Here is a 26,270-nt window from a genome sequence, read left to right on the forward strand (position 1 = left end):
TAGGTGCATCATCTTGTAGTGGGAAATCAACCAATTGATCTGCTATGGCTTGCCCTTTGATTTCTTTATGCTCAACATACTCTATATCAAACTCTAAAAGGATCATCATCTATTTAGCTAGTCTACCCATGAGGGCAGCCTTACCTAGTAAATACTTGAGTGGATCAATTTTTCCTATGAGGTGTATGGTGTGCACAACCATATAATGTTATAAATTTTGGGAAAAAAACACAATTGAAAGGCAAGCTTTCTCAATACTAGTGTAATTAACCTCATATGAAACAAGAGTATGACTAATGTAGTATATTGCTCTTTCTTTCCCATGTTCATCCAGTTGAGCTAATAATGCCCCCAAGGAAGACTTTGTTGCTGAAATGTATAGAATAAGTGGTTTTCCTAGGATATGAGGAATTAAAATATGAGAATTTTCCAAGTACTTCTTGATTTGATCTATGCTCTTTTGACACTCTTCATTCCATACACATTTGACTCCTTTATGTAAGTTCTTGTTCAAAGGTTGAGCTCTATCTACCAACTATGAAATAAACCTCCTTATAAATTGAAGATGCCCTTGAATACTCCTCATTTGACTAATATTTTAGGAGGTGGCATATCCATGATTTCTTGAACTTTTTTAGGTTCGACCTCTATTCCTTTAGCTGAAATAATGAATCCTAGTAATTTTCTAGAGGTGACTCCAAATGCACACTTTTTAGGATTTAACCTTAGTTGAAATTTTTCCATGTGATCTAGAATGACTTTTAAATTATTTAATCATGTATCCCTTTTCTTAGACTTAGCCAAGGTTTCATCCACATAATCTTCCATGTTTTTATGTATCATATCATGAAAATAGTTGTCATAGCTTGTTAATAGGTGGCTCTTGCATTTTTTAATCCAAAAGGCATAATGTTCCAACAATAGGTACCCCATGCAGAAGTGAATGCAATCTTTTCTTGATATTTAGGAGCTATCTTAATCTAATTATATCCAAAAAAACTATCCATTAAGGAATAAATCTCATAATCCACATTCATATCTACTATCATGTCTATATTAGGAAGTGGAAAATCATCCGTTGTGCATGCTCTATTAACATTTCTAAAATCTATGCATACTTGAATGGTTTTATCATATGTTGAAATTGGTATAATGTTTGATATCCATTCAACATAGTCAATAGCTCTTATGAATTTTGTAGCAAGGAGTTTCTCCAATTCTGCCTTGACTAGGAGAGTTATGTGAGGATGCATCTTTCTCAATTTTTGCTTAATTGGTTTAACAACTGGAGCTATGGAAAAGTAATGTATAATAAGATTAGTGTCCAATGCTAGCATATCTGAATAAGTACATGCAAAATTGATCTTCTTCTCTCATAAGAACTTAGTGTAGGATTATTTTTCTTGTGATGACAAAGACTAAGCCAAATGTACCATTTGTGGAGCTTCATCCATACCCATATTGACTGCTTGTGTTGGTTTAATGAGAATTAAAGATCTATCTTGAAAATAATTAGGGAGATTATCAAGTACCTCATCCTCAAGCACCTCAAAGAGGTTTTCACCCTTTGATACATCCTTTCTTTTTACTATTTTCAATTCTGACACTGCCACATAGTGGTTTTTGTTGTCTAAACTCCTATTCTTTTTATTTTATTTTCTTTTTATTTTGTGGCTAAGGTACTTGATGTCTAGCTTTGTCATGATGGTAGCCATTTCACTAGTGGAAGAGACTATGGATTCAATGGCATTTAAATAGTAGGCTATCTCATAATCATTTTGAAACATTAAAAGCTCAAGTTTTTAATTACATTGGGATCGATCAATCAAATCAAGATGAAAAAGGGGTAAATCAATTATTGGTTCAAAGTTATGAATATGAATGACATCTCTGGTGACCAAAGAGTCAGATTCTATCCAGTAACTTCCTAAACTACCCAAATTGAGATTTATCCTAACAAGCAAAGAATCATCACTAAGGTAACATGTGAGTTCAAATAATCTAATCCTACACATGAATCATCAACTAAAAAGGATTGAGAACTATATGTATGAACAAGAAAAATATCCATATCAACTTTAGAAGGCTTTGAGAGGGAGTCCCATTCATACTCATTAACATCTGTTTCTAAATCATGACTAGGATTCTTACACCATGAAGGCTTGGGATGCTTGGATGTGGAAGCCTCAATATTATCAAGGGTCATAATTTCTTGTTCTAAATTTTCATCTGTCTCATGAGACACTGAACTATTTGAATCTCCACAAAGGAGATTAGTAGAAGGGAGCTAATCTTCACACATATCTTATTGATTTTTGAAATTAGATATACACTCTTGTTCTTCTTCACTATCTGACTTATCAAGGATAGGAGCAACATTATTGTAATTTTCATATCCTAGGTCAACTAGCTTCTTAGATTTGCATCCAAAAAGAACATGATCAAGGGGTTCAGCTCTAGAATCTAATTTATTACTAAGAGGGCCATCCCTAGGATATCCCATTTTCTTGACAAAAGTATACCCTTTTCCATAAGATTTAGGAGAGGGAGTGAAGTTCTCATTGTGCATATACTTCTCTTCTCTATAAATCCAATCTTTAATAGCCGAATCTTCTTTCTCATCTTGAATAGGCACCAATTACTTTACAAATGTGTCAAATAATGTCATAGTTGAAGAGAAAGGTTTCATCTCTTGTGAAGGTTTACCATAAGACCTAAGGGAAACTAGTAATGCTATGAGGGAGTTGAGTTGATATCCCCCCATGCCAAGGTCTATGGATTTTAACTTTTCTTTACATTCAGCTAAAGTTGCATCAAAATTATCTTCTTCTCTATTGAAGGGAATATTAGTGCTTTTTTAAATGGAGTTAATAGACAAAGTATCATCCCTAGGTATACAAATATTTGTTCCATTGTAAGGGAACTTAACACATTGATGATAGGTAGATGGCACTGCTTGCATATCATGAATCCATGATCTACCAAGTAAAATATTGTATGCAAGGGGTCCAACATCAACTATTGTGAATAAAATATCTTTTTCAATAGGACTAACCCTAATGGGAAGGATGACCAACCCCTTTGAACTTCTCTTTTCCCATGATATGCTTTGATAATAATCTTCCTTCTAGTATCAATAACTTATTTAGAATAACCTAATATCTTTAAAAAACTCAAAGAACAAATATTAAGCACAACACCTCCATCTATCAACATGTACCTAATATGGGTTCTATGGATCATGACCTCAATATGAAGGGAAAGATTATGTAGATGGATTAAAGATTTATCATCTTCCTTTGAAAAGGAAAGGTAATGAGGGCTAGCAATATGATTAACTATGTTATGGAATTGATCAACATATAAATTGGTGGGGGCATTCACCATGTGCAAAGCATCCTCAAGGGCTTGTTTGTGTCTTAGAGACAAATCTAAAAGCCCAAAGATCAAAATTTGAGTGGAGGTTCTTTGTAATTGATCAACAAGATTATAATTTGATCTAGGATTAACCACTAGTTTTGAAGGAACATACTTGGATTGCACTTTTTTTGGCTTACTTGGTTGGTTTGAACTAGGTCCTTTGACAACAAGGGGACCTTGACTTCACGTAACAACATTAAGACTTTGGGAAGACACATGCTTAGTTTAATTGACCGGTTTGAATTGGGTCCTCTAATGACAATGGAACCTTGAGATGGCTCTCTAGAGTGAGCACCCCTAAGCACCAAAATAGGTTTTTCACTGATGATAGGAGAGATCAAATTTAAATTATAACCATTGAGATCTTTATCTTCCATCATGCTGACACTTTCTTCTATAATTTAAAGCATATTGACAATATTTTTTGCATTTGCATAAGTGTAATTTATTGTAGCCTTGCCATTCTTAGGTTGGGAAGCTTCCCCCTTCTCATACTTGGGAAAAGGTTCTTTGAATGCTATTTGATAAACATTGGTATTTAATCCATCTATTTCAAGTTTTCCATTCTCAATAAGATCTTTAGCAATATGCTTAAATCTCCCACAATTTTCAATATCATGTCCAATGCCATTGTGAAGCTTGCAATAGGCCTTCTCATCCCACCACCATGGCTTAACTTCAAGTATTTAGAACTTTTCAGCATCATAAGGGTGCACAAGATTAAAAGCAAGGAGCTTCATGAATATCTATTCATATGACTCACCCAATTGTGTAAAGTTATGTTTCTCTCCTTTAGGCCTTTCTTGGTATCTCAACTTGTTAAATTGTTGACAGGCACTAGCCAAATGGATAAAAACTTGGTCTTTAGGCTTAGAGGAATCCACAAATCCATCATTAACCACTTGTTTATTCGTATTCCAATATGTGTTCTTTCCTTTATCCTTGTTATTGTTGTTGTTATTCTAACCATTATTACTATTGTTTCCATTTTTTGTCAAAATACCTTGCTCTCTCAAAACATACTCAATTCTAAATGTGGCTTCAACCATGTATCAAAAGGACTCAAAAACCATCTTCTTAACTTTGTAATTAATCTTAGGAACCATGTTACTAATGAGGATTTCAATCTTTTCATTCTCAAGAATAGTCCTAGAATAGTGAGAGCACTATCATCTCCATCTTTCTAAGAAAGTAACAAAGGATTCTCCTTGATTTTTCTTTGTGTGGCATAAGTCCAATAATGAGATAGATCATGAAAGATTGTATTCAAAGTGTTGAAATTTTTTTTGGATTAAATTAGGGAATGTCTTAATAGGAGGAGTTATATTGCTAAACCATTCCATTGCTTGACCCTTAAGACTCCTTGGAAATAATCTCACAAGGTATGAGTCCTCATGATGAAACTCAAAACTCATAGTATAGAACTGATGCACATGATCATTTAGATCCCCATTTCCATCATATTTTTCATATTAGGGGATCTCAATTTTTCTAGGAAAATCTTTCATGTCAACACTCTTATCAAAAGGTTTAGGACAAATTGAATCAAGTGAAAAAGAACTCTTGGGTGTTAATATTTGCTTCAGCTATTTCTTTAATTGGTCAATTGCTTCTTTCATAGAGGGATCATACTTTTGAATCTTTTTTTCTACATCAAAGTTGTAAGGGACGTCAACACCCTTGTTGACTAAATGTTGAAAGCATGCATCTCTATTTAGGTCCATATATGCTTCCATATGTTGTTGAAAATGTGGATCTGGTTGCATAGCCATGAAATCATAAGAATTACAATCAAAGTTTGAGCTACTGATGGGGACACAACCCAAGCACAGAATGGACACAACAGAAAAGGGAAATTATATTAACTGAGAAAATAAGCTAGTACAAATAGTACAGAGAAAATAAACTTCAGAACAAGCCCTAAGGGCTTACTATAGCATAAATCTGGAGAATATTTCTCCTTTTAGCACCTCCTCTCAAACTCCACTCCGAACTGCCTTTTACAATGCCAGAAATCTCCTTAAATAGACCCCAGAGGGTTAAGGACTAGGAGTACATTCTAGAAAGTGCTAGTAGGCATCCACCGACCAAATAGAAGGTTCTGGAAGCTGTGTTAGAAGTTGGTGCAAATCTAGAAGAATCCAGAAACGGTAACCGAACTTTCGGGAGGCATAACTTTTGAACCGTAGCTCCAATTGACGAACCGTTTACATTTTCGGAAAGCTCTCGAAGTGCTCTATAGCCCTATGGACCAGCTTTGCTCGTCCCCCATATTTTGACCCTTTTTGAGGTCATTTAATGCCCCAAACTTGACTTTGAAGCATTCTTAGGAGGTCTCCAAAACTCAAAAAACTGCAATAACTTTCAAACCGTGGGGCCTATTGACCTGATTCTTTTTTTGGAATTCTCTAAATCATGATTACATTCATTTGGCCAATTCACACCTTCTAGTTTACCGAAATGATGGCCCAAATACATGCTCCTCTTTTTTTGGGATTTGCAAATGCACTGATAGTTGAACTATGAGAGTTGGAACCTTTATTTGAGCAGCCAAATGGGTATCCAAAAATGTAAAGACATGAAACAGAAACTAAGTCTAAGTACATTTTTTTGGGTGACATAGGATTGCCCTTTATACCTCTGGATGCTCTTGCATCAGCTACCACCTCCATATTGTGAACCATGATGAACTTGCTATGAAGGTTGTCTTAAAACTCTATGAGGTGTTGTTCTCCTATAATAATCATGTCTTGAAGCTCTCTTTCTTCTAGAGCTAAGAGACAATGAAGATTTTCTTGAGTGTCTTCCATTTCATGGAATCTTAGGAGGGGTAGATGGAGGAGAGTTGTTTCCACTACCAATGTGAACATTGTTGAATTTATCATCAAATTTTAGATCCATGAGAATGTCTTGTGCTTCTTGATGGGCTTTCCTTTCTATCTTAATCATAACTTGCCTTTCTTCCTCTAGGCATCTAAATTGTTCTTCCTTCTTAGCTTTTTCTTATAGAAGATCTTTTCTCTCATGCTCAAGTACTTTGAGTCTATCACTCACATAACCTAAAGGTGTCATGAGCAGTGTACATGGTCTTAACTATCTAATCTAGTTACCAATGAATGTTGCCTTCACACAAGGTCTAGAAGGCTCATTAATTTGATCATGATATTAGGATTTCTCTTCTTGATAGGCATAATTATTGCCTTTCTCATCCCTTTGGTGTGCATCCAAATATCTATCCTCAATATAGGGTGAGGTTGGTCTATTTTCATGAGTGGGACCACCACTCAAAAGGTTAACATAGTATTCACCACTTTGATTCATCTTTTGTGGAGCCATTGTAAAGTCGATATCCATATCCAAGTGGGGTGATGCTAAGGGTGTAATGAACTCAATAAGGTCACTACTAGGGTCAAACAAGGCTTCTAGAATATTCTCAAGAAATTGAACAAATATAGGTTCTTTTCCCTTACACCATTGATGAGTTTGAACTAAAGGTAATTGTTTAAAGATGACTTGAGGTCACTTTCCTTGATATACTTGACATCTTGTTGTAACTAACATGGAAGAAAATGTACTAGGTGAGAGGATAACCCTAAGAAACATTGGTACTAAACTAGTATAGTAAAAGCACTCACTTATCCAAAAGAGATGTGATAAGATAGAATTTTGGAATAGACATAAACTAACACTACCACAGAGGTGCCCACAACTTTGGGTGAATATACTAGCACATATGGACTAAGAGGATGATTTACCCAAATTATGAATAGTTAAAATTGTTTTTTTATGAAAGTGGATGGACAAGAGATTACTAAGACTCTCCAAACATAATACCAAAGATACAAAGGTATATCCTTCTCAAAGGATAGTCTCTAACTCATTGACTCCAAACAAGGTCACATGTGAACTCAAAGATCACTAATTCAAGGGGTCAAAGCATAATAACCCAAGGTACAAAAAAGTTTCTCAAAATGGGGTAAGTAGCCTAATCTAAATCAGTTCAACCTAGGGAGACTAGAAATAATAGGATAGCAAAAAAGTTTTATCATAAAGTCTCAATTTAGGAATTCAGATTTTATTTGTTTTAAATATCCAACTAGCTGTGACAAATTTTGAATCATAAACTAGGCACATAAGACAATAGTCAAGAATTTCAAGAAGACATCTTTAAATAATGAGAACGGGACAAAGAAACCTTGCACAAGAACAAGAATAGTGTCCTAGTATTAGTCTAATCCCTAGAACCACCACTATGTATGTTCTCAAAATGTTTTCCAATCATGCACATAGTCCTAGAAAAGAAAATTTGGCGTCACTATGGTTCTTAGTACTATTCAAATTTGTAGCTATTGCAATCTAGAGTGAGTGAAATCTAGTCCCAACAAGCTAGGGTTTTGACATATTCTAAGAATTTAATCAATCAGAGATACTGAGGAGATCTAACAACCCAACAAAAGACTATACTTGTGAGGATTTCCCACATGAGTACATTTATATTGTGGTTCCTACTACCATGTCAAAAATGGCTATTACCACTTAAGGTTTTGTCCATGTAGTTGACCCAATAAAGGGAATGTCCACTATGGTTAACCCTCTCTAATCAAGGAAGACTCACAAACTTGTACCACATGGGGACTTGGTTTGGATTTAAGGGTTCCAAGTTTCTAATATGCCCAAAAGAGAATAGGGCATATTCCTCTAGCCTCTTCACCTTGCCCAAACATAGAAAAAAAGATTGTTTGACATGCTAATTTGAAATCACCTCACCAAATTTTTGGAAAAGCCAAAAAAAATACCACCAATCTCAAAAGAGAAAGTACTAATGGATATTGAGGACAAACCCAAGAAAAATAATGAGATAATAACAAATATCCTTCCTTCCCTACAAGGGGATCTATCATTGAGAAGAGCTTCACATTTAAGGCAAGTGAATGAAGCACATTCCCTCAAGAAATCCACAAATAGTGTTCATAGGACTTAATTATTATGTGAAACACATATGCATAAAATTAAATTTAGATCCAATTTTAGAGCACCAAATGAAGTGTGAATCTATGAAACCATGTAAAAGAACTCAAGCTAAAAAAATGAGAGGGTTCATTTTACTTCCAAATCCAAAAGTTATAGAGATCCAAAAAAATACTTGGTAATCCTTGTAATGAATCTTTTCTCTATTGTACCTTTCATTTATGCTTGAATGCTTACTCACAATGAACAAAGCAACAAATAAAACAAGAAAACACAAGATATGCAATATATACCCAACTTATCTAAAACTAAGGTTAGATCTAAAAATTTTATTATAAGAGTGATATAATCCAAATGAAAACTCACATCATGCATCGATCCATGTAAAAATAAAATGCAATCTATTCATTAAATGCCATTTTTTTAATATTGATTTTTCACCTAGTCAACAAGATTGGACCTATATGATATGAATTCAAATCCAAAACTCTAAATGCAAAAAAGAGACCCCTATCAAAAAATCAAAGAGCTTTCCAAAAATATTAGAATTTTGAAAAGATATTTTCATTTGTGGCCTAGGGAGTCATTTTGTCAAAATAGACCAATTTTTGCAAATTAAATTATTGAGCCTTAATATGATCTCCAAAATCAAAACACAAAGAACCAACCCTATTTATAATTTAGAGAAATTTTCAAAAATGTATACTTTTCTAAAAAAATCACTAATTTGAGCCCTAAAATGATTTTTCATGAAAAATCAAGAAAAAATTATAAAAATTTGAAAATACCTAGAAAACACTAAAAATTTTACTAACACTTCTCTGATATGTCACCACCTTGCAAAAATAATTAGACTAAAACACCAAGGTGTTTGGGAGATATGATCAAATCTTTTAGATCTATGTTTTTTTGTCTCCAAACAAATCCACATAAAGGGGGTTAGCTCCAAAAATATCTAAAACCAACAACTAAAGGTGGGTTGCCCCATGGTGGGTACCAAAAATGTATGCCTAAAATGTGAGCACACTTCTATGAGTCATTATATAAAAGATTACTCAAGAATGAGGTCTTGAATGGTGGCTAATATCTCTCTATTCATGGAGTGCAAGGGTTTGTAATGGAGGCCCTCAATTTGACCTAGTTTGTGCCCATGCAAGTACACTATAAAATGAGAGATTCAAAGATCAAAATATGAATACAAATGAAGATATAGAATAATATAAATGATGATAATATAAAGCAATACAAGAAAGGAAATCTAATTTATGAAAGGAAATAACAATACAATATTAATCTATGAAAATAAATATGGATCTAAAACTAATATGAAAATGCAAGGATGGATCATGATGATGGAAGCCATGGATGCATCAGAGAAGAAGACAAGAAGATATAAGTTTGCCACAAAAATGCTTTAATGCTCAAAATCCTCCAAAAATCACTCTCCAAACCTACAACATAAGAATAGCATAATCATGGATGTCAAAAAAGAGAAGAGGGTTCTCCCTTATAAAGAAGAATGGATGATTGGACAATTAAGATTAAGAGACAATAAGATTTAATCAAGGGTAGAAAAAGAATGATCCGTGTGAGACAAAATTCCATTAATGAGAAAAGAGGAGGAAAATCAAATGGAATCCAACTTAGAAATATTTGTATTTAAGTGTAGAGGAAAAAAGAATTTATTTAATTTTATTAATTTTATTTCCTTTTAAAGTGAGATTTTATTTAATTAAAAGGGAGCAAGATCTTTTAATTAAATAGGAAATATTTAATTAAATTAAAAGAGAGCTTTTCTCTTAATTAATTAAATGTGGATTAATTATTTAATTAAAAGAGAGGTTTTTTTTTTAATTAAAAAGACTTAGAATAAAAAGATCAAACCTTAGGAAATGTTGAAATAATTAAATTAATTACAATTTGATCAAAGAAATTGATTTGAATTGATTTAATAAAATATTACAAACCATTGATTCATGAAATTGATAAATTTAAAAATGGGGGCCCATAGTCTAGGGGACCATTTTAGGGTGCATATACATATAACCTGTGAGGATTTTTCATAGAGGATCTACAAGGAAAGGTGTTCCATATCATTAGATATGAATCTCTTGTTTCTTTCTTACCATTTCACCTATTGTAAAATTTTATTAGGGAAGACTTGTAATAATTCTTTGAAATCCTCTAACAAGGTATCTTTGAGAAAGGGTTCAAAATCCTCTAGTGAGGTAGCCTTACCAAGTTGTTGTAAGCCTAATGGATTATATGCATTCCTAACATGACAAGTTCTCAAAAGGAACATATGTAAGCCTTTAACATGACACCATTTTACTTGCAAGAAAAGGTTACTGTATATATTACTCCCACCATGGTACTCATCCTCACACTGAGGTTTTCCATGTAAGAATAACAATGCCATTTATGTATGCATCCTCGTGTAATCTTATATGGTCTTATTATATTACTTTTGTCATTGCTTTTATAGTAAAAGAGTTAGTAATAAGGTGTACTTTTTGCTAGCTACATTAACCGATAGAATTGAATGTACTAATTCACCCCCTAGTACTAGTTGAGACCAATAATTAGTATTAGAGAACATAACCTAGTAGCTACAATCTTGAAAACTTGAGAGAAGATCAAAAGATAGCCATGAATTATAAGATGCAAATCAATGAAGCTCTCAACACTATTGAAGGCCTAAAAGACAAGTTGAGAGAATCTTTAGCTAAAAGAAATAAATTGATGAAGAAGTTAGGGGAAAGCCAAGAGTTGATAGAGAAATTTGAAGAGCAAAGTGGTTCTATAGAATTTGAAGAAGAAATCTTAGAACTACTAGCTAAGAATGAGAAGTTAAACAAAAGGATCAAAACCTTGAAAAAGGAACAAGAATATGTAGTAGTAAGAATGAGTGAAGCAAATGATGGAAAAGGAAATGCTATCCTAGCAAGAGATCAAGTCTATGAGGAGCCTAGAATGACTCGTGAAGTAAAGAAACAAGCTAAATATTTGCTAAGATAAAAAAAAAAGAGGAAATAGAAATAATGTAATTATAACAACATTACATCACATAAGAAAACAATGTTCTACAAGAGCATTGTAATGAAAAAAATGAACAACTAGAAGTTCTAAACAAAGAAGCCAAATAGATGAAAGATTAAGTTTGTAAATTGACGAATAAACTAAAGAATAGAAAAGAAGAAAATAAGATGTTAAATAAGTCCAATAATAAAACAAGTAAGTTGGAAGAGAAACTAAAGAATCAAAGGAAGATCACTGACACAACCAGTTTAGGATTTGAGGGGATCAACACTACCAAGAAAGGAGAGTCTTCAAGAGTAAAAGATTGAAAATTAACAAGAACTAAAGGAAAATGAAAAAAGGTATGTCATCAAACAAACCTACTTGTTTTTTGTGTGCTAAAGTAGGACATAAGTCAAATTTAAGTTGGCATTGGAAAGAAGTACTTGATAGTCAACATGATTGTATAGGCTATTGTAATATCTTTCACCTGTATGAACACAATGCACATGGTCGAATAGATCTTGCTAATGAGGCAAGGAAAGAAGGTTTCAATTACCATTGTAGTAGGTATTGTTATGATGCTACATACTATAGATCAAAAGATCAATCATTTTAGTCATCTCCAAATTTAGGGAGATACAATGAGATTAAGTATGTAACACAGATTTACTTTACATATGGTAATGATGGTCACTTTATATTCTGTTACTAGCTGAAGATAGGTCACATGAACAACACTAGACCTCAAAATAATACAAGAAGGACATTCTACATAAGTGACAAAATAGGTCATATTACCAAGATTATTAGGCTAGCCAAAAACCAAAACTAAAACATAATGCCAAAAAGGAAAAAGACAAGGCCATTTATATTTTAAAAGTTAGGAAGGATTTTTCCAATGTATAGACCAAGAAGAACTTAGAGAGGATAGTGGAGAAAGAGTAAGCTCCCTAGAAAGTGGTGAAAATTGACAATGAATTTAAGATAGTAAATCTTAAGAGGGGTTAGGCAAGAAAAGTCATTTTTTCATTGGTCCCTACACTCACACCAGTAAGTCATGAAAAGTGATACATTGAAAAGTAGTCATGTTTTACTTGAAAAGAGGTGATAGGTTGTATCAAAATCTAACTTTTGGATGAATTCTTAGAAATGATTTATTGCACAAAGGTAGAGGTAGGTAATATATGAGGTTTCCATTTATAACCTTAACATTACTCTTTAACTGGATCTATAAATAGATACATAATTCAACAAATATCACTTTTGCAATCTTGAGATTCTAAGAGCTATTACTTGCAAAAACCTAGCTATAAAAAGAGAAACCTCTATGCAAATCTGAGTGAGAAATGTAATCACCTAAAAATGGTCATCTAGACTATTAGCCCCCTTCTCAGCCTTTTGGCTAAATTAATTAATTATTTACCTAGGCCAAATTGCTAAAAATAAATTAATTTGATTTTAACCTATATTGACTATATTATCCTAGGTCTACATTTGATTAAAAGAACATGTCCCCTTTTAATTAAATGAAAGACTCCATTATTCTAACCCACTCAATGTGCACATAAAGTCCTTTTTCTATTTACAAATTAAAAGAAAAGGTTTTTGTCTCACATGAAAAGTCAACTGATTTTCATTGGTTGACTTGATCTTGTATAGGGATCATGTCAAAATTTAACCCCCACACTTGATTATCCACTTCTTGATCTTGATCTCAACCATCCCTATACCTTTAAAAGAGAGATAAATCCTCTTCTCAAAGGATCCATCTTATTGACTAAATTGATATACTGTAGGTTTCTTGATTGATTTCTTGGAGCTTTGTGGAGAACTCATTTCTTGTCTAATTCTCTCATCACCATGGCATATTAACTTAGATTCATGTAGTGTAGCCTTCCCTTTTACAATATTTTAATCCACCTAGCTTAACTATAATGGCTTTTGTAACACTATCATTTTATTAGCATAGTTGCATTGTGTATATCATTCTAGCTTAGCTCATTTCTTTCATTTCATATTTGAGAGTTCTTTTGGACACTTGCATTCTTGCTCTTGTCTCAAGAACCTCACATTGCATGATTTACTAGCAAGGGTTATGTCTCTAAGGCTCAGTTGAGAGCTCTTCATATGCTCAAACCACACCTTTGCACTCCATGGATACAGAGCTCTAAGCCAGTATTCAACAATTCCAATTCATGGGATCCTTTGGATAGAAGGGGTTAGAGTGGTGCATATTTCTAGTGTACAAGAAATAACCAATAACCCTAGGACTAGTCTAGTATAATAAATCATGTGAAAAGAGATCATTTCAGCTTTTAATATTACAATTACACAAGAATAGTATAATTTTATACATGACATCAAACTATTTTATGATAGGAAAGAGAGAGGAACTAGTTTATAGACCAATCTTTCAATGTTTAGGAAAAAATGATATGATGGGAGTGCTGTCCTCACTCACAAGTAGCATGCTACTAATAAAAGATGTAAGTGATTATCTAAAAGTAAATATTTTAGAATTAGGAGATAAGGAAATCATATCTAAATATGAAAATTTCTAGGTCAACAACCAGTGGAAGATAGGATTCAACGTCCTAGATAATACATCCCTAGCTTATGCAATGGACATTGCTAACTTCTTCAAGGATGAATAGGTAAGATTCTTGTTGAGTAGAGTGTATGATGAATATATGTGGCTCAAAAAAACCTAAAAGATCACAAAAAAAGTGATTAAGAGGGTTACAAGGTTTAATGGAGTTTGCATAGATCTAATGATCAAGAAGTACAAGCTAGTGGAAGTGGAAAATTTAACTAGATTCCATATCGATCATAGAATGTGCTCACTAAATGATATTATAAATGAGAAGGTGCAGTTTGTAGAAAGGGTGATTTCCCATAGGTTTTACCAATTAGGGAGAATAAATAATGTTCCTAGTGGAGTGGTGTATGGAGTACACCAGATTATAATTGAGTGTACCAAGTTTAATCTAAGAGGGTAGCTATACACATAGATGATGGAAAATATGAGAAAAATAAAGAGGAACAACAATGCACACATATTCAAGTATGGTGAAATACTAGTATGTGTGCTCTTCTACTTTAAGGTAGAATTTCCTAGATTTTGATCATTTGAGTGAAAGTCCATAAGAAACATCACTTCTTAGATAACGAGCATGTAAAATAGTTTGGCTAACAATGCCCTTGACTCACTAGACACATATTTTACAAAATTTTAATAAAATATGCATGGGAGAAAGATAATACCTCTAAATTTGAACATGGACCACATAAAAAAAAATTGTTTCTTAGCCAAAACTTAGAAGTGCATAGTCCTAGTGGCCAAACCATAAACTTGTTGGTTAACTGAGTTTCCTAATGAAGTTGAAGAACATTCAATTAGAGAGCACATTAATTAGATGTTAAAAATACTTGTTGATGAAGAACACCAAAGGTTTGGAACATATGGGTAGAAAGTAAAAGAATCAAAAGTAGTACAACTGACAATTTCTCAAGAAAAAAAGAATGAGAAAAATGGTGCATACCAGACCAAGAAGAAGGATACAAAGGAAAAAAAAGGAGAAAGGAGGAGATTAAATTCCACAAATGAAGTCTCAAGGTGAATCTTTACCTAAACCAAAATTAAAAGGAAAGGAAACTGATGAGAAGACTTTGGTTACAATTAAACATCCAAAGATAGAGAAATATAAAAGAAAAGTCTAAGAAAAAAGGCAACATGAACCCTCCAACTCCACTAAAGGAAGAAGAATCACAAAAAGGAAGGTGAGAAACTTACCTTGAAAATATTATTGATGATATTGAAAATAATGGTATCGATAATACATTATAGGATCTACACTCAAAATTTACCAAGTTCAATAAAAATAAGATTATTAATGTTGTAATGATAAGTTTGAGAGTGTTCAATAGAAAAAATAAGAAATATCGAAGCAATAGTTCCAAGTGAGCTATACACAACAATTAGTGAAGTATGGTCTAAGAGCATAGTAGAGCATAAGAATATGTTGGACAACAATCTAGCTAAGATCAGATTTGACATGAATGATAAAGAGAGAAGTTGACTGGTAGAGTCATGCAGGAAAGATTTTGATATGCCTAAAAATGTAACACTAATAAGTTAATAACAAAAGGTTTGAAGACCAAACAATGAATTTATTGAAGACCCTATAGCTGGTTTTGTGCTATCTTTTTACTTTCTTTTTGTTGTCTTTTCCTGCTAGTTGGTTTTTGGCTACTTTTTTTTAGCTAGTTCTGCTCTTAGGTGTTGATGTATAGTTCTTTTGGGTTTTCAACTTTAATTATCTTGTTCCTATGTAAAAGGTTTTGGGTCCTTTAAAACTTATTTTTACTTAATCAAACCAATAGGTTTGAAGAGAGAAGTACTTACCAATGCAAAATATGATCAAGAGGAGTCTAGCCTAAACCTATTGCACCAACCAAACAAAGTACTCAAATTATTTACAATTTGATATGGAAGCTAAAGAAAGTGGTGAGATTCGACAAGATCAACCCACCAAGGCACCATCAGTGGTGGAAGAAAAAATAAAAGATGATACCCATGATGGTGAAGTGAGTCTATAAATTATTGATGTTACAGTGGACATAGGTCCAAAATAAGACAACGGAAAAATAAGGCATTATTAATATTTTGTAGCTTTTTTCAGACTAAACTATGAATAATTATACATAAGATATAATATTTTTATTATATATGAGATGTAAGGTTATTATTATTTTAATAATTTAATTAATGAATAGACATTTTACATTTAGGGAAATGTCTCTTCATAGCCTTATTCCTAATAAAAAACATAAGGGAGATTGCTATATTTGAAAAATATCTACCTTGAATAGGCTATACAAATACATTTGTAGTGATCTTGAGAAAAATATGGTATCAAAGCCAACTACAAATGTAATCAAGTGTTCACATACATTTGATAAAGAGCACCAACATCAATTGATGACAAATAAATTGTAATGGGAGTGGTATAAAAATATTTTCCATGTTATGGTGCTTGCATATAGTTTAAGGAGAAAATTAAGAAAAAAAGTGGGATAAATTCAATTCTCATTTTGACATTCATCTTCTTTGCAATTATCTTTCACCTTTTTTTTTGTAGTTTACAACTTATTACCTCAAAATATACATGCCTTTTAATACCATAAATAAATAATCATGGAGGCCTTGAAGCTTGCATGGTTCAAATGTAATATTGGTTTAGAAACTCTCCTATTTGATGAAAAAAAGAAAATAACTGAAGGCTCACAAAGTAAAAGTTAGAGGAAGAGTGTAATAAAACACTTAAGGAGCTTCATGCCTTGTGCAAAGTTATGAAATCATATAGAATTTATATTTTTTAGGATAATTTGTGTTCCATGGTACTTTCAAAATATGTTTACAAGAGGGACATGTCAATTATGGTCGATGAGTATAATAGATTTAAGGGAAGAAATGAGCTTGTATTGTAGACCATTGATGTCTTTGGAATTAACAACCTGAGTAGGGAAACTTTTATTGCTGACCTAAAAATATCACAAAAGCTTATATCTTGTAGCATGCATATGACTGTAGCAATGGTTGTATGTGTGGAAAATCTTAGATGAGACATTGGTTGTCACCATAGATACTCTACCACTAGGATGTTTTCATTTTTCTATTTAAATGAAGAAAATGGAAGAGATGAGTTTTTGTAGTGTGGTGAAGATAATGTAGTGGTGTCACTTTATTCTTTGAGAAGAATAAGGCTTCCAAGGGGAGTAATGATTAAACATAAGAATTTATTTTCTATAATTTCCTAGCAAATGGATGGGGAAAGTCCAAATTATTACTTGCATGGTGGGGACATTGTTTTGTGTCATTTGTCACTATTTTATGGGGAATTGTCATGCCCTAGACCATGTAAGTATTTTGGTACCAAGATCTAAAGTGAAGAGAAGGAAAATGTGACATATTAATTTATAATTTATAGGACATCATTGTTGGAAGTCTTACTAGGAAGCAAGATACTAGGGGGGAGGGGGTGAATCAGGATCTATGAATTTTTTTAACTCTTTGAACAAAATAATAGATAACTGAATGCAATCCTAATCCAACTCATATCTTATATCATACACCATGCAATCATAAACTATAAAAATAAAATAGATCTATCTATGCATCACATTTATCAACATAAAAATAAATGTAAATACATAACACAAATGTTTTGGTTACCCCAAAACCCTCCAAGGTGAAGGTAAAACTAGGGTAGGGATGACACCCACAAATCTCCACTACTACAATAATAGAGTTCACTTGTTAGGGCTACAATGTTGATCACTTCTGATGATCTACCCCATGAGGGTTTTTCTCTACTAAAATTGTTACAATATTGTTAAGTCTACCTTGATTAAAGGATTTAAACTTACACTTAAGTAAACACTCTGTTAGGACATTTAACTAGGTTTGTTAAAACCACTCTATTAAGAGAATTGCCTTGATACACTAGTTTAAAAGTCTCAATACCTTATACTTCAATTTTATCTTATGAATATAATTATAGATCTTCTCTCTACCTTGTCTGAATTTGATCCCCTTATCTAATTTCCTTTTTTCTACCCTTTCACTACTAGGTTGCTTTGTTTGATGATTTTATCAAACTTAGCCTTCCCCATTTTGTCCTTGGCATTTTCACACATTCACTATCTTCCTTCACAAACTTACATTGATTTAGATTTTTGTCCCTTTTTAAACAAATAATTATGGATTCTCCTAGATCATAATTAATGATCCAAAATTTACCCTTTTGCTACTTAGTACTAATTTTTTGATTGGTTACTCTACCTTCCTAGGGATTAATGTCCTCTAACAAAACATATAATTAACTCCTTATCTATCTCTAGAATCCATAAATATTTCATAGAAGTCATCCAAAATGATTTACATAAGTGTTTATACCAATACAAACATTAATACCAAAATAGATTACTCGACATTTGAATATTGCGATGCTCGATCATAACTAAAATTCATGATGTCCCTCAACTTCTATATGTTCCACAAATACTGACTCCATAAACCATATTCACATTAATCAACTTCCTTATCTTTTACTTGGCATATAATATTACTTGGCCTACACTGGGATGCTCAAAAATCTTTGACTTGATCGACATGTAATGAAAATATAAATAAGTCATAAACTCAACATTCATTAGGTGGCTTAGTCATAGTGATAACTGACCAATGCTGCCTAGAAAATGACTAAGTGTTGGAAACTAATAGGAAAAAGGCCTAGAGGTCAAAAATGTCCCCCTTTGACATTAGTGGAAAAAAATCTTTTTCATGACTTAGCTATCCATTCAAAATTTCAAAATAAAAAAAATAGAAAGCTTCCTTAGACTATGATTCGGTCTCCAAAAGCTTGACTTTTCTATACATGATATATGTATACATCTCTTCATACCTATGGTTAGTGATCTCTAATTATAATTTACCAAATTTCCTTTTTGATTTTGGATTCTAATTTGTCTAATTTCCTTGTATCATGAGTAACAATTTTCCTTTGTTGTGTCATGTCTAATTTCCCCTTTATTTTTGACACTTATAGCTTGGGGTTTGTAGGGGTCAATTGGTACTTATCCAAAAATGTTTTTTGATTTGATAAAATCACCTCTAATCCATAATTCAATCTAGATTTAGCTAATTCCAACACCTGAATATGGATTTCTAGCTAAGCAACTAGATCAACTAAACTATCTGCAATTGAGAGATGTGAATCTCTCTTAGCTAACTCTTTTGCAATTGATAGTCCCTTCTATATTACCTCCATATGAGGTAGCACCATGGTTTGAATTGAAATCATTTTAGTTCTAATTTCTTTGTCTTTAGCCATCAACTTGGCTAATCTCCCATGACCAAATCTCAAATTATTGAATGAATGGGAGCTTGAGCTTGTGTTCTTCCTCAAAGAATTAGCACTAGCCTTTAAATTTTCTTTTAATTGAGAAATGAAGCATTTATTATCCATGGTGAAGAAATCAACATCACAAAGTTTTGTATACAATGAATGAATAATTTTCAAAATTCCTTCCAAATTAGTTGCAAGGTTAGAAAGCTTAACCTGTATTATTGCAAGTTTTGTTGAGACTTTCTCCAAAACTTTGAGCTCAAACTAGACCATCTCATCATTTTCTCATTGGTCTCTATATCCTCATTATTTACTTTCTCAACTATGTAAACTAACTGTTTCAAAATTGGTTTCAGCTCATTTACATCATGAATATCAAATGCATCTACAAAATATACTTAATTTCATGGATTACCTACTTCTACTTGAACTCCCTCTTTAGTTGTTCTTTCTTTGTCTTATGACTTAGACAAGCTTGTAGATTTTACATTTTTCTAATGTCATATTATTAGGGTCATACTTAGGTAATGTAATGACATCATCTAGACTCACTAGAGTCTCTGGTGGTTCAAACTTTTGTTCCATTATCTGTGACTATAGGGTGCTGACACTCATAAATGATAGTTTTAATTATTTCCCCTTAGCACTCGATTCAGGTGTTTGTTGTTTAGTGGAGGTACTCTCATGTTGAGTAGATATGATATGTTGAACAAGTGTAACATTTAATGCATTAGTATAAACAACACTCAATAATTGAATGAGAGATTGGATAGCCTCTTACTCCTTGGGCATCTTGGTCTTTGTCAGCTTAGATGGTTTTGTCTCCTTGGATCCCTCTAAGGCATCTTGAGAAGATTGATCTACTTTACCCTTCTCTTCTTCTTTCCCATCAATTGCATGAGTAGATGTGGGTGGCACATGCAATGATAGCCTTTCCTTTCTTCTTGAAACTCATGTCTAGAACAACTATGATTGATGTAATTGGTATACCATTAGTTGATGCACTATCAATTCATGGATAATATTGTATTTGTAACAATTTATTGACTTGGTGCATGGGAGAGAGGTACCTAACGCATTTTTTTTTGCATTTTTCAAATCCTCCTCAGTTAAGACATTCTAATTTTGTGGTGATGAATCAAGAACATCCTCTATAGTGAAAACATGTTGTTTACTTCCCTCTACTAACTTCCTCACTTGTTCTTCCAAGCTCCTAGGTCCATCATAGTCTTCTTAATTATCAAGCTCAATATCATCTCTACCTTCATCTTCTTTCTCCTCTTCTACCAATTGAAGTAGCAATCCAAATGCTTTCTTCTGTATCAAAATACTTTCTTTTTCAATCTCACCTTCTTTATTCTTCAAAATTTTCTATTCCCTTACTCTTGGCATGAATTTCTTAGAAAAATCTCTTAGGGAAATAGACATACGTGTCTTCCCTAAGTCAGACATTGTTTGGGCCAATGTGGTTTCCCTTATTTTCCTTTTAGTGGATAATTCCCACTTCCATTTTGCATCTAATTTATTATATAAATCTTTAGGAATACTTTATCCTAATTCTATAAGTGTATATTTGAATTTTTCCATCATATCTAGCATGGCCTTCTCAATCTTCTCTTGATCGTCTTTATTTAAAGAATCATATTTAATTTGTTTCAAACCTATTATGTTAGCTGAATTCTTGATATTTTCACATACTTGATCAATTTTCATAAGAGGTATTTTGGGTACAATTTGATGCTTTCTCAAATCATCAAATTTAGTTTCTTATCCTTCATCCTCCTCCTCATTAGGTGTGACAATCATTTTCCTTCTTGACCTCTTTGGTGGACTCTTCTTGGTCCCTTTTGTTTATTTCATCTTCACTAGGATTTTCTTTGATTTAGTAGCTGAGGGTTGTGCCACCTTAGATCTTGTAATTATCATCTTCTTAGGCTCAGATGTAGGAGGTGTAACTATCTTCTTCACATTCTTATTTAGATCCTTCTTCACCTTAGGATCAACAATTACAATTTTCTTCTATTTGGTTTCTGTGGGGTCGACAACAACTAGCTCTTTTCCCTTTGACTCTTAATCCTCTTCTTCTTCATCATTAGATTATCTATCTTCACCTTTTCTCTCTATTATCTAAAGTGGTCCTTTGCCAAATTTTCTCTCAAGATCTGCTATCATCTTTTTTCTTTTTCTATCCATCTTGGGCACTTCTATTTTCATTACCATTCTAATCTTGTATGAATCATATCTTCCGAAGGGCTTGATATTCTTATATATTTATTTAGATAAAAATGTAGTGAGTACTATAGTAATTTCATTAATATTTACTTCATATTGCATTTTTCTCAACCATGCAACCCTTGGTAACACTTCCTATGCATACATGAAATATGTGTCTACCATGAAACAAATATCTTCATAGTAATGATCCACCATAGATTTTGGGATCCTCATTATGTCCTTCATTTTACCCTTAAACTCATCAAAATAATTATCCATTATAGTCTTAAATTCTTAAACTAAATTTTCAATGAAAATATCTATTTGCTCAGTGACAGGTTTGGCCCTATTCCATACAATAGTACCTACTTTAGGAAATGGATTTTGTACATAAAGAAATGTACAAAATAGAAATGATCCAAAATTACATGTATTCTTGGATTTCTAAATTGTTCCAAGATTTTTTGATAGTTATTATTGTTGCAACTCTACCAAGTCATAGTTGTGGTTCTGCTTTATGATTTTGTAACCTAGGTCAATTGTGATGCATGAAACACTTTTAGTTGTCTTGACTAATATAGCTTGTGTACAAATACACATAGTGCAAACTCAATAAAAGGATCTCCAATTCCATCTATACACATTCTATGACCATTCCACTAGTCACTTGTCTAATCCTCAATGACGTTCTTCACTATACATCTCATCATTTTTACCCTATATAGGGTTGGATAACCAATAACTCAGTGAATGTTTTCTTTGTTAATCCTTATTGTTCCACCTTCTAAAAAAAATTTCATATCATGTACTTGGTTCAATATAATCTTTATCCATTCCGCTTTGAATAATTTAGGAAATTATAGGGCACGTGTAAGCCCTTTCTTGGAAAATAATTTGTTTTCATCTTTAGAAATTCCATTATCACATAACTTATCATAAGCAACTCATAATTCATAATCTCCAATGTCTTCAACCTTACACATGTAACACGATCAACATCATGACCTATCAAAAATTTAGGAGGACTTGATGATAGAGCACCAAATGTGTCTCCAGTCATCTCAAGGTCAAGGTAAGCCTTAAATTAGGTAGAGGAAATTAATTATTCCTTAAAATTTGTGCATTTCTTTCCTTCAACATCCCTTTTTGATTGGATTGATAAATCTTAGCTTCACTCAATCCACAACTTCTAGCTTCTACTTTATTTTTCTAAGTTTGGCTCATCTTTTTCTTTCTTTGTATAAATTCAAATTTGCCTTTTCCTTTGATGTGTCCATTGCTTGGTGCTAGTGCTTGGGTCTTGCAGTTCTTACTAAAATGTCCAACCTTGTGACAACTAAAGTAAACTAAGCTTAGATTTAACCATTTCTTGTAATTAATTCTAAAATATGTCCCAATACAATTTTTTTGGAATGTGACCATACTCTCCACAATAATGATAGTTATACCATGTGTTATAATCCAAATTGTAAGAGTTACCTTTCTTAGGTGTATGTGCTTGCTACTTAGATATCCAGTTAGATTTTTCCTTTGATCTACATTCTTGAGCTTTATGTCCATATTTTTGATAGATGTAGCAATGCCCTTCAAATCTAGGTATAATAAGTGTATTATTTTCCTTTGACCTATATTCATGTTCTTGGTGTCCTTGTATCTAGTAGCTAAAATAATTTCCAACAAACTTAGGTTTAGGATTTTTCTTACCATTCTTGCTTTTGCAGATGTTTTTTGTGTGTCCCACCTTATAACAATGATGACATGTAGGTTTTCCTTTATGTTTTTCATTTCTTTTCTCTCCACTTTTGGATGATTCTCCTTCTTCAATAGTGTTGAGCTATCATTTTCATGATGCTTAATGATAGGAATCCTTTCAAACTCCTCTCTTGAAAATTTAACCTAGGATCAACTCCAAGGTTCTGGGTGATCTTGTGACCTAGTAAAATCCACTCAATTGAAGATAAATATATTTTTTCATAAGGAAGCCTTATTTTGGTTTAAACAATTTAGATAAGATGTAGAATCTACTTGCTATCTCAAAAGAATAAAACACAAAAAAGAAATATATTTTTCTATTTTTCTATTTTTTAATAAATACAATATAACAATGCAACTACATGAATTCCTAAATTAATCAAGTTTTTATAAAATAAAATAACAAAGATAGAGTAACAAGAAGTTTAAGAAAATAACATGAAAAGTAAAATCCTAATGGACATAAGCCATAGAAACAATGCATCTACGAGTTAAGCCTTTGAAAATACTGGTGGGTAACCAATGAAAATAGGAGCAGTGCTTCCTTAATTCCACTAATGTAATCATCTATGGGAATTCAATAATTATAATATGTTTCACTTTTCATCAAATTCAAGGCCATAGAAAGTGCACTAATGTGAGACAAAATGCTATGCAAGAGCAATATAGATGATCTCTTCTCAAATTAAGTACATCAAAATTTTTTGTAGAACTATAAAAAAAACCATAATTAAAAGATCAAACAACTAGAATAACACAATAAAACTATTGGCTTAATTACATTCCATAAACATACATTTACAAAATATAACACACTTAGGCAAGAATCACTACAGTACAAATGTGAGCACCAAAAGCATATATTATTGTATCAAAATAATGACAGTCTCAAATACATATTACGTTCCTAAATTTATAAGAAATCTTATCCTCAATTTGTGTTAAGAGTGAGAGATATCTTTATGCAAACATGTGCTTCTAAACTAATAAAACAAATCTAATTATGTACAAACTAAGTATCTAATTGGTGCTAAGTAGGACTTCATTTATATTTATATCATTAAATGGATGCATGAGCCTTTACATGTCTTAAAAAAAAAAAAAGCATGAGAAAATAAGAAGAAGAAAGCCCTTATATGATGTAGGAGTTTCTAGAAGTGTCAAAAATAGAAGCTCCATGTTCACTAGGTGTCTGTAGGAGTTAAACTGCCATCATAATGTATTTCTGAGGCATGGAAAGCTCTAAATTTAGAACTAGTAGTTAACTATTGGTGCAACTCTAATTTGCTCAAAAAAATTCAATGCACTTCTAAAAAGGTGCACCTTAGAAGAAACCCACTTGGAACACCTATGCACTTGGTGCACCTATACACCTCAAAAGTAGGTTCAAAAAATGAAAAATTTCACCAAGTGTCAAAAATAAAATTTTGGCTTCTAGGTTTTGTTCCCCTTTATACCAAAGTTTTGTTTGGGTATTTTCCCTTGAATTTCTCAATAATCTTAGTGACTTGAGATGCATCTAAAAAATCTGAGGCTTCATACTTGTCCTTAACTTTCCACCTATAGTTGCCCACTCGATGTGAGTCTCTATAATATGTCCAAATTTCACATCTAAATCTAATAATGCTTCTTCAGTTCTAAATGCCTTTCTAATATCATCATCATTGGAAGCTTCTTCAAAAGTCTTTCAAAATTGTTCAAACACTACTTCTGCATTCATCAATTTGTCCCTTGAATCATCTTCAAAAATATCTAAATATGCATCACTATAATGTTTCTCTGACTCCAAAATTTTCTCTTTGGCTTGATCCTTGAGCTTATGAATCTCTGCATGTAATTTTTCCATTACTTTATTTCCATCTACAATCTTCTCTATCCAATCATCAATTTTATCTAACTCTTCTATTTTATATACCTCCATTAACATCTGATACTTTTGACCTTTAATCAACTATAATACTTGCAAGTCCTTGCCCCAGGTATGTACTTCATCAATTAAACCAAAATCTTGATTCAAAATGGCCACTAGCTTATCCGCATTATCCTCCATATGATGTAACAACTTAATATATCCTTGTATAATCCATACACCCTTTTCTTCAAAACTTTCTTGCCATTGCTGAAAAGCTTTGAAAAATGGGTCTAGTTGTATTGCCTTATTATCCCTTTTCTCCAATGCCACATTCAAAGTTTCCTCAAGATTTTCAAGATCTATGGGACCAAAAACTTTATTTAGATATCCTTTTAAGATCTCGTTCTATTTCTAAAGTGTTATCAATTCTACCTCATCTTGTTCTAATTTCCTAAACACTTCTTTAATTCTAGTTATCACCATCAACCTAACAATGTCCAATGTGGACTTTCCAAGATATAGAGTCAATTCTTCAACACCTATATGCAGAGGAGGGATAGCAACATGGGAAAATAAATCCTAGTTTTGATCACTCATAATAAAGTCCAATGCTCGTGCATCTTTTGGTGGTGACTTAGGTTTCTTGAGAACTTTGATCAATTCTCTTATATCCTCTTCTTTAGTGGAGTGTTGCTTTTATTTCTAATCACCTCTTTTCTCATCCATCTTGGAACATGTTCCATTGGAGATTTACCTTTTGATGATGAAGGAGTCTATTCTGCTATGCTCTTCCCCTTATCACCCCTCTCCAAAGTCTTCTCCTTTTGTGAGAGAACCACATTGGGAGAATTTGTATCTTTGGAGTCCACAGTTGTCACCTCTGTATCTTGGAAAGTCTACCAACGATACTTACATATTTCCCCTTCCTCTAACACTTCATCGGTGGATTTTTTTGTGGCTCTTCCTCCTATTTTTCTTGAACCTATTCTTCTTCATTTCTTGGAGGGAGAGGAGTAGCAGAATCTCTATCTATGCAAAATGTAACTTGATTTGGTGATGGTGGAGCTACTTTGGGTCCTTGTGGCTAAGATGGAAACTGACTCCAATCTTATTGTTGAGGTTGATTAGTTGGA

This window comes from Cupressus sempervirens, chromosome 9, assembly GCF_028749045.1.
Source record: "Cupressus sempervirens isolate cs-2001-9-10 chromosome 9, ASM2874904v1, whole genome shotgun sequence".
In the NCBI taxonomy this organism is placed as follows: Eukaryota; Viridiplantae; Streptophyta; class Pinopsida; order Cupressales; family Cupressaceae; genus Cupressus; species Cupressus sempervirens.